The sequence below is a fragment of the Lissotriton vulgaris genome, chromosome 5 (assembly GCF_964263255.1).
Source record: "Lissotriton vulgaris chromosome 5, aLisVul1.2, whole genome shotgun sequence".
Classification (NCBI taxonomy): domain Eukaryota; kingdom Metazoa; phylum Chordata; class Amphibia; order Caudata; family Salamandridae; genus Lissotriton; species Lissotriton vulgaris.
The window spans coordinates 1,521,103,087-1,521,118,073 of NC_141693.1; the positions used below are offsets into that span (position 1 = coordinate 1,521,103,087).

At 44.1% G+C, this 14,987-nt stretch overlaps 1 protein-coding gene across 1 annotated transcript in view; it reads left to right on the forward strand.

The window, feature by feature from the left end:
- Positions 1–14,987, forward strand: part of SLC6A17 (solute carrier family 6 member 17) — a 304,194-nt gene that overhangs the window by 114,261 nt on the left and 174,946 nt on the right. Inside the window, exon 2 of the mRNA XM_086920393.1 lies at positions 8,135–8,328. The gene's annotated coding sequence lies outside the window, so the exon portion shown is untranslated. The remainder of the gene's footprint in view (positions 1–8,134; positions 8,329–14,987) is intronic.

The following is a 14,987-nucleotide window of genomic DNA, read 5'->3' on the forward strand; positions in this document are numbered from 1 at the left end:
CTAAACTGGTGTGGTGTTCATTTGTAGTGTTTTCACTGTGTTACGTTACTGTGTGTGTTATGTACAAATACTTTACACAATACCTCTGAGATAGGCCTGACTGCTCGTGCAAAGTTACCAAGGGGTGAGGAGGGGTTATCTTGGGTGTGTAATCCCCTTATCCTGACTAGAAGTTAGGTTCCCTATTTGGATAAGGTGAATACCACTGCCAACTAGAGACCTCCATTTCTAACAATGGCTTGCCTACTTACTGGGAATCTTCATCACTCCAAGCCCTAGTGTACCTCGTCACAGTCGAGGTTTCCCATCTCACCCATCCCTATGGAGAGAAGGGCTTGGCTTCAGGGGCTGATGGTTAACTTGCAAACAACAAGTGGGGAACTGTGACTTCCACTTTTGAGGGCTCATGGGAACGGTAGCAGGAAATGGACGCCATTTTGGGGGTGGGAATTTTATGTTTGGGTTGTGGATACTCAGCATGTAAGGACTGTGATGAGGATGACTAGAATACAGATAATGAAGACCACAGGTAAGTAACTGGACTACTTAGCCAGTGTTGCAGCAGCATCTGGGCATCAATGTGAGTGCAACAGTGTCCGGGCATACAGTATCTGTGCAGTGTCTAGAAATTGAGTGAGAGTGCAGTCTTGGACAATCAGTGATAGTTAACTATCATTGTCAGTGTTTTAATAATGCAATTTCAGTGCAGAGCCAGTCCATGCAATGCAATGTAACTGTATCAGTGCTGTTTCTTTGTTCTACTGCAGTGCTAATACAATGTTAATGCAGTGAATGGTTAATCAGTGTGGTGTGACTGTGTCAGCAGGAGTCCAGTGTCAGAGAAGTCAATGTGAGGGCAGCTAGTGTCAGTACAAGGCAGCTGTTCCAGGGCAGAGGTGTTCATTGTCAGTGCAGCGTCAGCACAGTGCCAGCCCGGTGCCTCGTTAACTGCTGATTTGGAGCCACCCTGAAGCATGCTCCTGGGTGGCAATGAGGCGCGCACTGCGGCCTGCTGGATTTGCATTTCATATCCTGCAGCATTCGCTGTAATCACTCATGCCTGCTTTACAACGTGTCGCAGATCACAGTGATGGACTGCTTTGTTGGTGCTACAAAATGACTTCTTCTTACTTGCACTGCCAGGGCAAAAGGGGGGTGGGGCGAGACCCCGCCCTGCCTTAGTGTGTGTCCTTGTGGGCATCACAAGCAGGGTAGAATTACATCTGCAAAGGTGACTCACTGAGGTCTGACAACAGCACCCCATTTCCTTGACCACTCTATCTTCACCAAACCACACCTTGTTTGTAAGACTACATCTCCTTCGCTAAACTGAAGCCTCTTCGAAAGACCACTGTTCCTTCATTAAACCACACTTCTTTCCCTAGATCACCCTTCTTTCACTAGACAATCTTCCTTCATCAAACCACCCTTCTTCGTAAGACTACATCTCCTTTTCTGAAATGAAACTCATTTGAAAGACCACTGTTTCTTCCCTAGATCACCTTCCTTCACTAGACTCTCTTCCTTGATTAAACCACCCTTCTTTTAGTATGCTTCTCTTCTCTAGCTAGACCACCCTCCTTTCACTCGACCATACATTCTTCACTATAACACCCTTCCTGCACCAGTCCGCGCCTTCTTGTGAGACTACATATTTCCTAAACTGCAACTCCTTCATAAGACCACCCTTCTATCACTCGCCCAACATTGCTTCACCTTGGGCAGGAATGGAGTCACAGAACTAAGAATACTGGACCTGCCTGCCGCATTCGACACATTTCACTACCATTGCTTTCTAGTGAGAATAGATGAACTTGGCATCGAGGGGGGTACACTTGATTGTATTTTCTGCTACCTATCATACAGATCAGGCATCATCTTGATGCCCCTTTCACATTGGTTTTCTTTAAAAATTTCAAAAAGATTAAAATTACGTATAAAAACGTGGATTTGATAAAGTCAAGCTGCTAATGTTATCATTACTTTCCATTAGATTGCCAATATTGACCTTGTAAAAATGTTGTAATCTCAATTTTTTTTCCTGCGCTTTTTCGTATGAGATAACACGTTTGTAATTCTGACGTGGTTTGTCCCTCTGCCCTTACATGTGCTGTTTTTCCCGAGGCAGAAGGATTAATGCAAACCTACCATGATACATCCTCTGCTGCCAGCATATCTGCATTCTCCTCACCTGTGTGCTTCCATGATGGACATCAATTAATCAATTAGGGGGTTTAAAGCACCCTACTCACCTGCGAGGGTCTCAAGGCACTGGGGGGAGGTGCAGCTCCAGTCAGCCGAAGAGCAATGTCTTGAGGCTCTTGAGGCTGTGAAGAGTAGGGGAGTGTCTGATGTTGACTGGGAGCTCATTTCAGGCTTTGGCTGAGATGTAGGAAAAGGCTCTTCCACCCGCTCTGGTTCTGCGGATGCGCAGGGTTTCTGCCAGGGAGAGGTCGTCAAAGCGGAGGTTCCTTTTGGGTACCTGGATGGAGACTCTTTCATTGAGGTATTTGGGTCCGGTGTTGTGAAGGGATTTGTAGGCGTGGTTGAGTAGCTTGAAGGTTACTCTCTTCTCGACTGGGACCCAGTGGAGGTCTCGCAGGTGTTGTGTGATGTGCTCATGTCGTGGGATGCCGAGGATGAGCCTCGCCTCGATGTTCTAGATGGTCTGGAGTTTGTGTAGCCAGGATTTGTTAATTCCAGAATAGAGGGCATTTCTGTAGTCCAGTCTGCATGTTATGAGTGCGTGAGTGATGGTCTTTCTGGCTTCGGGGGGAGGGGATCCACTTGAAGGTCTTGCGGAGGATGTAGAGGGTGTTGAAGCAGGTGGAAGCGATGGCATTGATCTGACGGGTCATGGTGAGGGGGGAGCCGACTATGATGCTGAGGTTCTGGGCGTTGTCCATGGGGGTGGAATGGGTGCTGAGGGCGGCAGGCCACCAGGAGTTGTCCTACTCAGAGAGGGAGGGTCAGAGGACTAGGACTTCTGTCTTCTCCAAGTTGAGTTTCAGACAGCTGCTCCTCGTCCAAGCTGTGACGTCTTTAATTCCTTCTTGGAAAGCTGAGTCTGGTGATTTCGGGGTCCTTATTGAGGGAGAGCATGAGCTGGGTTTCGTCGGCGTAGGATGTTATGTGTGTCCATGCTGTCTGGCGATGGCGACGAGGGGGGCCATGTAGATGTTGAAGAGCGTGGGACTGAGCGATGATCCTTGTGGTACTCCGCAGTTCATCTCTGTGGATTTGGAGAGGAAAGGCGAGAGTCGGATCCTTTGGGTTCTGCCAGCGAGGAAGGAGTGGAGCCAGTCAAGGGCGGTTCCCTGTATTCATGCCTTATGGAGTTTGGCTGCGAGGGTGCAGTGGGAGACGGTGTCGAAGGATGCAGAGAGGTCGAGTAGGATGAGAGCTGCGATGTGGTCTTGGTCGAGGAGCGTGCGGGTGTCATCTGTGGTGGCGAGGAGGGTGGTCTCGGTGCTGTGGTTGCTGCGGAATCTGAATTGAGAGGGGTTGAGGATCGAGTTTTTTTCGATGAAGTTTGTCAGCTGGGCTTGATGAACTTCTCGGTGACTTTGGCTGCAAAGGGAAGGAGAGAGAGGGGTCGGTAGTTCTTAAGATCCGTCAGGTCTGCAGAGGGCTTCCTGAGGAGTGGCTTGACTTCTGCACGTTTTCAGTCGTCTGGGAAATGCTGGATTCATAGCTGGCATTGATGGTGCGTCATGGCTGGGGTGCTATGGCGGCGGCAGCAGCTCTGTGGAGGATGTGTCGGAGGGCAGAGGTCCATTGGGGCCTCCTGAGTGAGTGCTCTCCATGGTCCTGGTGGTATCTTCAGTGGTGGCCGGTGTCCAGGCGGTGATGGTGGGCCTGCTATTCCCTATTACAGAGATTCGCCTCCCAGAAGTGAAGAGCCTGTATTTTTCCTGTAAACCTGCAGCTTTACAATCATTGAACCATTTACCTGAATCAGTGAATTAATTACAATCAATTAAAAAAAACAGTAATGCAAATGAAATTATTGCCCAATGCACACGCTTAGAATAAACAAAGAACCAGCAGTTTTAATCACAAGTCAAAATGAGCAGAATAGGAGAGTAGCTGAAAAAACGTGTTTATGGAAACTGAAGAAAGTACTGCGGCTGGTACAATTTAAAGTGTTGTCCATAACGTGGTGGCTCCTCTGAATGTGTTCGCAATGTGAAGCAGACCATGTGAAAGGCACTGCCAAGTCTCATTCTTGGCGTCAGTACCTCTGACATCTACCTCAGCTAGAAATATGGATTTTTTTGGGGGGGGAAGGCTTCTGGACCTAAAAACCGTCAGGAGAAAGGTTGGTTCTCACCTGCAGTGGCGTAGCAAGGGTGGGGGGAGGAGGGGTGCGGACGCTGTCTGCCTGAGGGTGCACGAGTTTTGGGGCGGCTGCCCCACTCTGCTCTTCATGCCACCATTGGGCGTCTAGCTTAGTGACAGGTGGCACAACAGCCAGCTATGCCACTGCTCCCCTGGATATCACACCCAGGACAGATTTCACTCGAACAACCATACTGCATAGAGTGGATACTTTAGAGAGCCACACGGCCTCTGCACGACAACGTTGCACCCTGTAACACTCCCCAGGGCGGGCTTGCCTCGAGGAGATAAATAAAGGGGCTGGAGACCCCCCGGGGTCTTCGCCCACACCTTGTATATCTGTGTGGTGTATCCTTTATATGCCTGACCCTCTACAGATACCTCACCCTATTTTTATCAATCACATTCCCTGATAAAAGTGCAGAGCAGGGTGTGAGAACCATTTGGAGATTTCAACCATGTGACTGGCAGGCGGCACTGGTTTCCTAACAACGAGGAGGGTTCAATTCAAGATCCTGACTCCTCCCACAAAGTAGCTAAGGTGAGAATCACTAGCTTTCAAGCCACCATTGCAAAAAATCTGCCATCTTATTACACACAAACAAGCTACAGATTTCAGAGGGTAAATTTAAGCAAGTTCTTGTTGGGTGTAACAAATGCAAGCCTGTGGGTCTAACTCCCAGATAACTTAAAATCAGTGAAAAATATGCATGTTTCAGGAAGTTGCTAAAGAGTACAGTTTTCTGCACAGTTTTCACAAAAGAATAGATGAGGCGGTCGCTTAGATGTTATGATTCAAATCCTGATTGTCCTGAAGAAGTCTATGGGACCTGTGGTGTGGTTTATAAAGAACACAAAAACTCATCGTGACTTGATACCCATCCCTTATGTGTATTCCAATAAATCACACCATCCTTCAGATCGCCTCACCTCCATTGGCACACACAGTGGGGATGAGGTGTAAACCACCTTGCGTAGCCCGGAGCGGCTTCACAAACCTCAAGTAATGCAATGCAGCACAAATCGCTATGTTGCATTACTCAGCACAGGGGAGGCATTTCCATGGGATTTTTTGTGTGCATGTTCCCATGCAACATCCCTCAATTTTGAAGCATTCTCTGATTTGCCAGAGTGAAAGACATGGGAATGCACCAACAGCATACGCCTTCCCAAATGAGGCTTAACTAGGAGAAATACGTTTATTTCTCCTTGTTTTTCTATGTGTGCTATGAATGCAGCACACATAGAAGAGGAAACAGCTTCAGGGGATTGTATTTGAGCAGGAAGGTGCCTCTTCCTGCGCAAAAATAATCCTCCTTACAGCGCAGGCGACCTTAGACCAAGCTGCAAGGGTTCCTGCATTGGCCATAGGCAGCCAAAAGAGTGCCAGTTAAGGGCAAAAGGCAGCAATGCGCCGTATTGGCTTAAATACGGTACATTCCTGCTCTTTCCCTGTCACACAGTGCAGTGCAGCACTTCGTGACTTGGCAGTAAATAGCGCTTTGAGTAATGTTACAGATGTGACCTGTAGCCAATGGTATTCCATTTGCACTGTAAGTTAGTGATGACAAGTTGCAAACACACTCCACTTCAAACAACTCTTTCCAAATCCGTTTAGGCATCACAATTTAAAGTGACCATAAAAGAGACTCTTTCACACCACTCTGGTGCAGAGATATTTCTATAGAATAAGCTTTCTGGAAGGAGTTGTTATTTGGAAAGTTACCTCACCAAGGTACTTTCTAAACATGAAGCCCCCAAAGGCCACAATAATTCATCAGTGGTTCGCAGCCCTTTGGAATGACTGGTGAGCCATGTTTCGAGCTGTTGTCATCTCCTTGGGGCCTGGGTGTACATAATGTGGATAAGGATGGTCTTTGTAGGTGCCTAACCACTCTGCTCCGGTTCAATGCTTTGTCACTCAAGATAGGTATTGCACACTAGACCCACATGGTTACATAGGAAGGGACCTGCGATAACAGGTATGTTGAGACGCATAGGCAATTCTTGTTCTTTTGTAGGTATCATTCACAGTTATGACAGACAAGCGCAATGACTATTCGATAGTAAGAAACCATAAAGTTGCCCTCCTAGAATGCGGTGGGACATGTGAGCTATCTTCATCATCTAATGGCTTTGCCTAATGACTAAAATCACGAATGAAGGAATGTATTATTTATTTTTTAATGTTTTCATTTGATTTGATACACTATGCATGTGTCATTATTTTAAATAATTACTTTAATCTCCGAAGTAAGGGCCGGATGTATAAGGGATTTTATGGCCACAACAGTCCAAATCACGCTTTTGCAAATGTAAAAACGTTTTTTTACAATATACTAAATCCAGTTTGGAAGTTTGTAAAGTTTTACTGACTCTTAAATTGGTTTTGTGACTCCAACCTGAATCGTTATTTGGAAAGGACGTATTGCAGAGTCTCTCCAATACAGTGCCTAATTTGTACAAGAATGAGGGCAGGTGCCCAAAGCTCTTCTCAGAAGCCCGCAGCTGGTGCTTTTTAAAGTCGGTGCACCAAACACCAAAGCTGCTAAAGTTTTGACTCTACCTCATGCCCCTTTAACCCGTTGGGTGTGTTGGACGGCCACCGGCCTACCGACGTCACAGTGGGCGTGTGTGGAGGACGGCCGGGCGCGTCCAAAACATGCCCAGTCATTAATTTGCCCGCACCGTGGCAGAATTTGTGCTGCAATCAACGGATTAATCCACCAGACAACCACTGCTGCTTTATCTCAATCCTACAGGTTCTTGCTTTCTTCCTTTGTGACATTTTATTTGTCTTTCTCTTCTTCTGGCTTTTCCCTCTCTTGCTCTCAATGAATGTCTCATATGGTAAAATATGTGCCAGGCCCCCAAAATGAGTTCCGGTGATCCCCACCAGCATACACCAGCTCAAATTTAAGCACTGCGCCCATACAGCAATGGAGTATGATATTTGTCAATGTTAGGTTGCCGAAAACCAATCTCAAATCATTGAAAATGAAGTGATTCCCAAGTTGGGCTGGGAAGCCATTTGCAAAAAGAAGGGGTTCCTATTGATACTTCTTCTCCTTTGTGAATGTAATAAAAAAAGGTTATTGGGGAGCACTGGGCCCACTGCCAACTCTAAAACTTTTTTAAAAGTTCACTTTTATTTTTAAATACAACACAGTTTCCTTTAAGGAAAACAGGCTGCATTAAAAAAAATACTTTATTAAAAGGCAATCTCAGAAGGAGTGTATGGACCCCAGAAGGGCACAATCCCTGTGAGGACAACCAATCAGAGTGAATCACAATTTGCATACTATCTAACTAAAATTCATGAGGTAGATCAGATTGCGACCCACTCCAATTCAGAAGTTTATGAACTGACCTAATAGTGGACAGGTCGGTTTGTTAAAGTTTTTACTTTTCTCAATAATACTGAACTAAATGATGCCCAGTATTTTGTGAGCAGAGATGAGCACATTGTATACATCAGACCCTAAATCTCTTTTTTCTTGGTGATATCTTGTGGTCACATGACCATGGGCATGTATGCAAAGTAGTTCTACACATTAAGTGGTTGGTAGCATTCTCCTTGTATGGAGCTCAAAGGATGGCTTGTCCTACTAGGCACCAGAGGTCGAAAGCACAGCATGGAAGTATATTCATGCTTTAGGAAAAAGCAAGCTAAAATGAGCTTTTGTGTTATCCATCATCAATATTGTATAAATTATTTGTGTGCCATCTTAACTGGAATATTATTGACCCACGCACGCCTGAAAGGAAAATATTTTTGCTTTTATCCTTCCAGATCTGAAAGCTACTCGAGCTCTGACTTTGCCCTAATGTGCTATGTACAAGTCGAAGCCCTTCATCCAGGTGGTAGTTGCAGCTTGAGATCTGAAGTGTCCAGTACCCTGCTTTATGGACTGCAGACTTCTTTTTATCCTGCTATATAGCATCCTGGTGCCGAACGAACATCCTCAAGAAACTGCTGGACCTGAGGTAGTTTTTATTTTTCTATCTTGTTTTTTTATATTGTGGTAACTCGAGTCGTTCTCTTCAGTTTGCTTTATAAATAATACCAACAACACACGATACATCACTTATACCAAAGATAATAGTAGTAAATAAATTCTCCATCCATATATATATATATTATATATTGATCATTGTCTGATCCCCTTCCATATCTCCAGCTGTCACCCTCCTACCAGTAAAAAACGCACTCTTCAACACGCCCACCCCATAAATTGGAACACTGTCCAGAAAAATCTTATTCTTCATCCCTTTTCCCCCACCAATGCCCCCTCTCTTTCCGGTATCATCGACAGAGATGCAGTTCGCCTCAACAACTGGCTCTCACAAGAAATCACTAAACGCTGCCCACCCAATCAACAGGAAAGTACTCTGAAGAAAACTAAAATCAAAGCCCCCTGGTATACGCCTGACCTAGCAGCCGTTCATCTACTCTGCAGGAAAGCGGAACGCAAATGGCGCAGATCCTACGATAATAGCGACCGTGATAATTATATTCTACAGAGGAAAAACTATCTCTCCACCATCAAATTAGCTAAGAGAACTTATTACGTTACCGCCATCAAACAAGCCAGCCAAAAGCAAAAAACTCTTTTCACAATAGTAAAAACCTTCACCAACCCCAAAGCTCTCCAACCTGAAATTCCCCCATCTCAAGAGCTATGTGACAAAATTTCCGACTACTTCGATGATAAAATCACTTCCATTCAAAAAAACTTCCCCCCCCCCCCCCCTCCAGCACACTCACTCCCGGATCCGGACAAACCGTGCCTGACCGCTAACAGTCTCAAAAACTTCACCCCGGTAACTCTGACTCAGACCAGAGAAGCGATCCTTTCCTGTAAATCAGGCTCCCCTTCCGACCCCTGTCCCCCTAAGATTCTCCACCTCATCATCGATGAAGTCAACCCCATCATCAATGAAATAATCAACCTATCTCTCAATTCCGGCCTTGTCCCCCTCTCTTGGAAAAAAGGCGTGGTTAAGCCACTAATGAAAAAGGCGAACAAACCCCCAACGGACTTGACCAACCTCCGTCCCATCACCCTGTTACCCGCTCTGGGTAAAATAACAGAACAGTTAGTTCACAAAGAGCTCAAGACATTTCTGGATTCCCACAACCTTCTTCATCCCCAGCAATCCGGTTTCCGGTCTAATCACTCAACCGAAACCGCCCTGATCGAGCTGACCGATTCCATCAAAACCCTTCAAGATCAAAGGAGGAAGGCCATTCTGATCCTTCTCGACCTCACGGCAGCATTCAATACCATTTCTCACTCCATCCTGATAAATAGACTTATGGACATCGGCATCACCAACTCAGCCCTATCATGGATTAGGTCTTTTCTCAGCGATAGGTACCAAACTGTCACCCTTGGTTCCTTCCAATCCAATGAGAAAAAGGTGTCCTCTGGAGTTCCTCAAGGTTCTATCCTAAGTCCCCTCCTCTTCAACATTTATCTCATCCCTCTTCTTACCCTTATAGAATCGTTCGGCATAACCGTCACCTCTTATGCCGACGATACTCAGCTTATCATCCCCCTAGACGACAATTCCAACAAGGCAGAGCTCAATCTTAAACACTGCCTAACAGCTGTCTTTCAATGGATGGACGCTAACCACCTCCGCTGCAACTCTAATAAAACCGAGATCCTCCCCATTGGAAAGAATGCCTCTTTTTGCCCTGCCCTGTGGTGGCCTGACAACTCTGCAGCCCCTCCTCAAACAGTTTCATCGGCCAGAAACCTCGGGATCCTCTTCGATTCCGAACTCTCTTTCGATCTCCACGTTTCGACCGTAGCAGGGAAATGCTTCGGCATAATTAAGTCCCTGAGAAAGTTTTTTGACTTTCTCCCTCTTGACTCCAGAAAGACTGTTGCGGTAGCCCTTATACTCTCACGAGTTGACTACTGCAATGGCCTTCTGGCAGGGACCAAAAAGTCCACCCTCTCGAAACTGCAAAGTGTTCTGCACACTGCTGCCCGTCTTGTCTTAAAACTTCCACGCAAATCATCAATTTCTGCAGCCCTTAAAACCCTACATTGGCTCCCCTTGCACAAGAGAATACTCTTTAAGATTCTCACTGTAGCCTTCCGAGCCTTTAACAAATCCGGCCCGTCCTATTTGTCCAGACGCTTCCCTCATTACAATCCGTGTCACTCCCTCAGATCCTCACAAGAAAACTTCATGACCCCCACTAAATTTAATCTGAAGTCTAAAGGCGGAAAAACCCTCAGCACTCTAGCTATTAGAGCCTGGAACATCATGCCTAGGCATCTCAGACTTCAGACTCTCGAGAAGCCTTTTAGGAAACTCCTCAAAACGTGGATTTTCAATCTCTCCGACGACTGGACAAAAGCTGCCATCTAGCCCCCTCTTCCTTTCACTCTGCAATCTGGTTTCTAGGACTTACAGCGCCATGATGCTCCTTCCGGAGCGAACGTTGCGCTCTATAAATACCCCTCCAAATATCCAAATATATATATATATATGTGTGTGTGTGTGTGTGTATATATAATATATATATATATGTGTGTGTGTGTATATATATATATATATATATATATATATATATATATATATATATATATATATATATATATATAAATCCAATAGCACGATCTCGAACCTCCAACCAGTGGCGAACAAAGACCAGCGAGTCCCAAAGTAAGGCAAAGATGTTTTTTATTGCACTAGTCTCAGAAAGTCTTTATTGTTTGGTTAGTTAAAACCGTAACATTGTTACATATAAACATTTCGATATATATAGTAAAACCATAGATACATATAACTTCCACAATATAATTAATACACAATTATAAAAGTTTAAAATTACAGTTCAGTATTGTGCAAAAGTTTTGTTTATAATGTCAATTTACAAGAGTGTTTGTTTAGGCTATCTCATGATGCTTTAAAAATGTTAGTAGCTTACAGTTAAATTGAGGGTCGGATGAATTGAGGCATTGGGTGATGTCTGGCCGCAATAAAGTGACTCGTGCTGGAAAATGTATGCGCAGTTGAAAATCAGATGACTAAAGTCCTCTTTTGTATGCCCACAAAATCTACATGTTGTAGGACCATTGTATTTCCAACTAGGTTGGTCTGCTATTGTTGATAGCTCACCAAACCGAAGTGCCATTCGTCGTTTCTTTAAAAATACTGAGAATGTAAGGCTTGGGTAAGATGCTTGTTTTAATGAGTCATAGTTGTTAATTACCATCCATGCATGTGTTTGTCTGCTAAATGTGTTTTTATCTTCCACCAGCCATTGACCTCTTGCCATTTTGTTGGTGAATCGTCTTATTCTGGGAAAGACAGGTTTTTATTTTACAGGTCTTCTGTCTTGGTGGATTAGAGGCTTTGTGCAGATATTTGTTCTATGAGGATTTTTAAAAATCTTTCCAACTACTTACCAAAGTGCTTCACTGATTTGTGAATGTTCTTGGTTATTTTTTATTTAATACCAGCTTTTTACAGTTGAGTACATATTTCCTAATAATTTGTTAATTAATCCAAATTCCAGCCTCACTTGTGCTGGTTATGCTCTTGTTGCAACTGGAAGGTTTGCTTGTATATTGTGACTAGCAGTTTGTTTAAAAGTGTGGTGTCTTTCCCATATTGAGTGATTCTACCTTAAGATAGTGTTGGCAACAGCCTTGCTGCTATTGCTGCTAGCAGAGTTTCCAAAGACAGGCATTCCAGTTTTTTTGCTAGTGTGCTAAAAGCGAATGTTATCTCACCAGCCCTTTTTCCGTGTAATTCCGCTGAGCTTGTTGGTTGAATCTGTTATCCAGGTTGACTCCTAAGTATTTGTAGCTTAAGACTTCCTTCAGCATCTTGCCATTAAACCAGATCTTGAGTTTGGGTCTCGGTCTTTTTTGGATCAGCATGGTTTTTGACTTACTTTTGTATTGATTTCCAATTTATTGATTGTTACAATATCCTACGTTTCTGTTTGCGCCCTCTGGAGGCCGACCTGTGTTAGGCTCATTAGTACCACATCATCAGCATATGAGTGACAGGGATAAAGACCCTATATGGCAGGGTGAGTATTGGTCCGAACCAACCTTTGTGCTAAGTCACTCCTGAACAGATTGAATAGGTGGGGGGACAACACACATCCTTGTTTCCACCCCCTATTTCTCAGGATCTTCCTTGAGACCCCTATATCAATATAAATAGCTCCATACATATTCCCAAATTGCAGGTCAAGTGCCTGTTTGAATGGGGCTCTTTATTGACAAATGCCACTATCTATCTCCTAGTGTTTACTTGCTGCCACAATCTCATTATAAAGAGATTCTTTTCAAAAGCCAGCCCTGGGTTCGGTGTAGCAATGCCGGCCAGCCTCTCTCTGGAACCAGACCAAGACTTAAGAGTTCTGGTACTGCAGGGTAGGCCATCCTTTCTCTATTACCAGATCCAGACATAAGAGTTCAGATACTGGTACCATTGAGTGGACCACTGTCAAATGCTGGTAAACTAAGATAAGGTTTAACGGGTATGGCAATCAGGAGCCAATGGTAAATTACAGTAGAGTGAAAATAGTGGTTCACTGTGGAATCATTTAAATAAATATTCATAAGTTAATGGATGTATAAATCATCCAGAATGTACTTAATAAAGTAATTCCAGGCCAACACCTACACACTGGATAAATACATTTGAATAAATGTTAAAGAATGTATTCAATACCAATAATGGAGTTCTCAAAAAAGTGATCACACCCTGCGACAAACGTGAGGAAGTGACATGACTGTATACTGATGAACAACTGACTAAAGGCTCCATGAAACAGACACATGGTAAATGAGTCTAAGGGCCCGATGTAGGTAAATCCCATTTACCGATTTTGAAATACCAAATTTTACCGATTCGGTATTTCAAAATCGGTAAATGGGATGTAGGTCCCAACATCTGGATTCGTTACCGAATCCTTAACAATTCATCAATTACCGATTCGGTAAATACCGAATCGGTAATGCCCATTCATTCCTATGGGCTTTGAAGCCCATAGGAATGATTATGCATTACCGATTCGGTATTTACCGAATCGGTAATTAATGAATTCACAAGGGTGCAGGGGGTGTCACTTTGACACCCTCTAGCACCCCCAAAACGGGCATGTGTGCAATGTGGCACACAGACATGCCCTAAGGGCATGTCTGTCTGTCACATGGCACATGTGTACATGCACAGATGTGCATGTACACAGGAATCGGTATTTTACCATGGATTTGTATTCCATGGTAAAATACCGATTCTGTAAGCCATGTGCCAATGGAAAATTGGCTACCCACATAGCATTTTCGGTAATTTCACCGAATCGGTAAATATTACCGAATCGGTAAATATTACCGATTCGGTAATTATTACCGAATCGGTACTTATTACCGATTCGGTAATAATAACGATTCGGTAAAATTACCGAATATGTGCACCTACATCTCCCTAGCCCTTTACCGATCGGAAACGGCCGAAAATCGGTATTTTCGGCCGATTCCGATCGGCAAAGGGCTACCTACATCGGGCCCTAAATGTATGTGAATCAATGGTGTTTTGACCTCTCATAAAAATTAAATTAAAGATCATCAGCAGGACCAGGAGTTCACTTTGAAGCACTCACAAGAATGGGCCATGTGGTTCTAGGAGGAGATTACTTGCATGGGCATAGCATGCTGTGGGTCAAGAAAAAAACACAAATGGGAAATACTTGATTATAGCATTGGGCTATTTAAATTACCATGACTGTAAATCATGGATTCCTTACATTTTACTGCTCTTCTTAACAGCCAGTCGGAAGTCTTACATAGTAACCTACACAAGCACTGTGAGGGTTGTATGTCAGAATAATGAGCACAAAAAATATTTTCACCAGAATATTGAATACATCTAAGTATCAAGAAGATCTTTGCTGGTTCAATGGACATATATATGTATGTATATAGAGTTAAGTAGAGTAAATCTGTACTTAACTATATATTCTTATCTTCACAATAATTTGGTGGCCGATAGTGTGGCTAAGATATTTTGGTAGCACAATATCTAAAATGTGATATTCCGGTACTATACCCACTCTGAGACAGGCATACCTTTTTAGAGATTATAGTGTGCAAGCTCTGATAGTTTCTCACAAAGATTTTGATGACTTTTTTTTAACTGTCCACCAGCCTGTGATGTATACAATCATTGATTTATACAAAACTCATGGCAGTGAAATATGTGAAAATGCACCCAGAGAATCTATGTTCACAGGTTCCTGCTAAGGTTTGTCCCAAATGTATCATTTGCATGACATTCCTTATGTTGACATTTCATATAAAACCTGATAGAAGGAGAGGTAACGAAAACAGGGGTGGGGGCCTGCAAAGTACAAGGTGCTGAAAGCCTCATAAACTGACTGACCTTCGGTCCGAAGATTTCAGGTGGCTTAAGACCTCATCAGGTACAGCCACACCAAGGAACTACCTTGGATCGACCACTCCATTGTCCACTTGAACATCACCAGCTCACGGACATCCTCCTCAGTCTACCCAAAGCCCCCCCTCCCCCCCCACTGCCACTGGAGCAGAGTCTCAAAGGGATAAATGGACCAACGCCCTCAACACTGCCACCCCCAACAACCT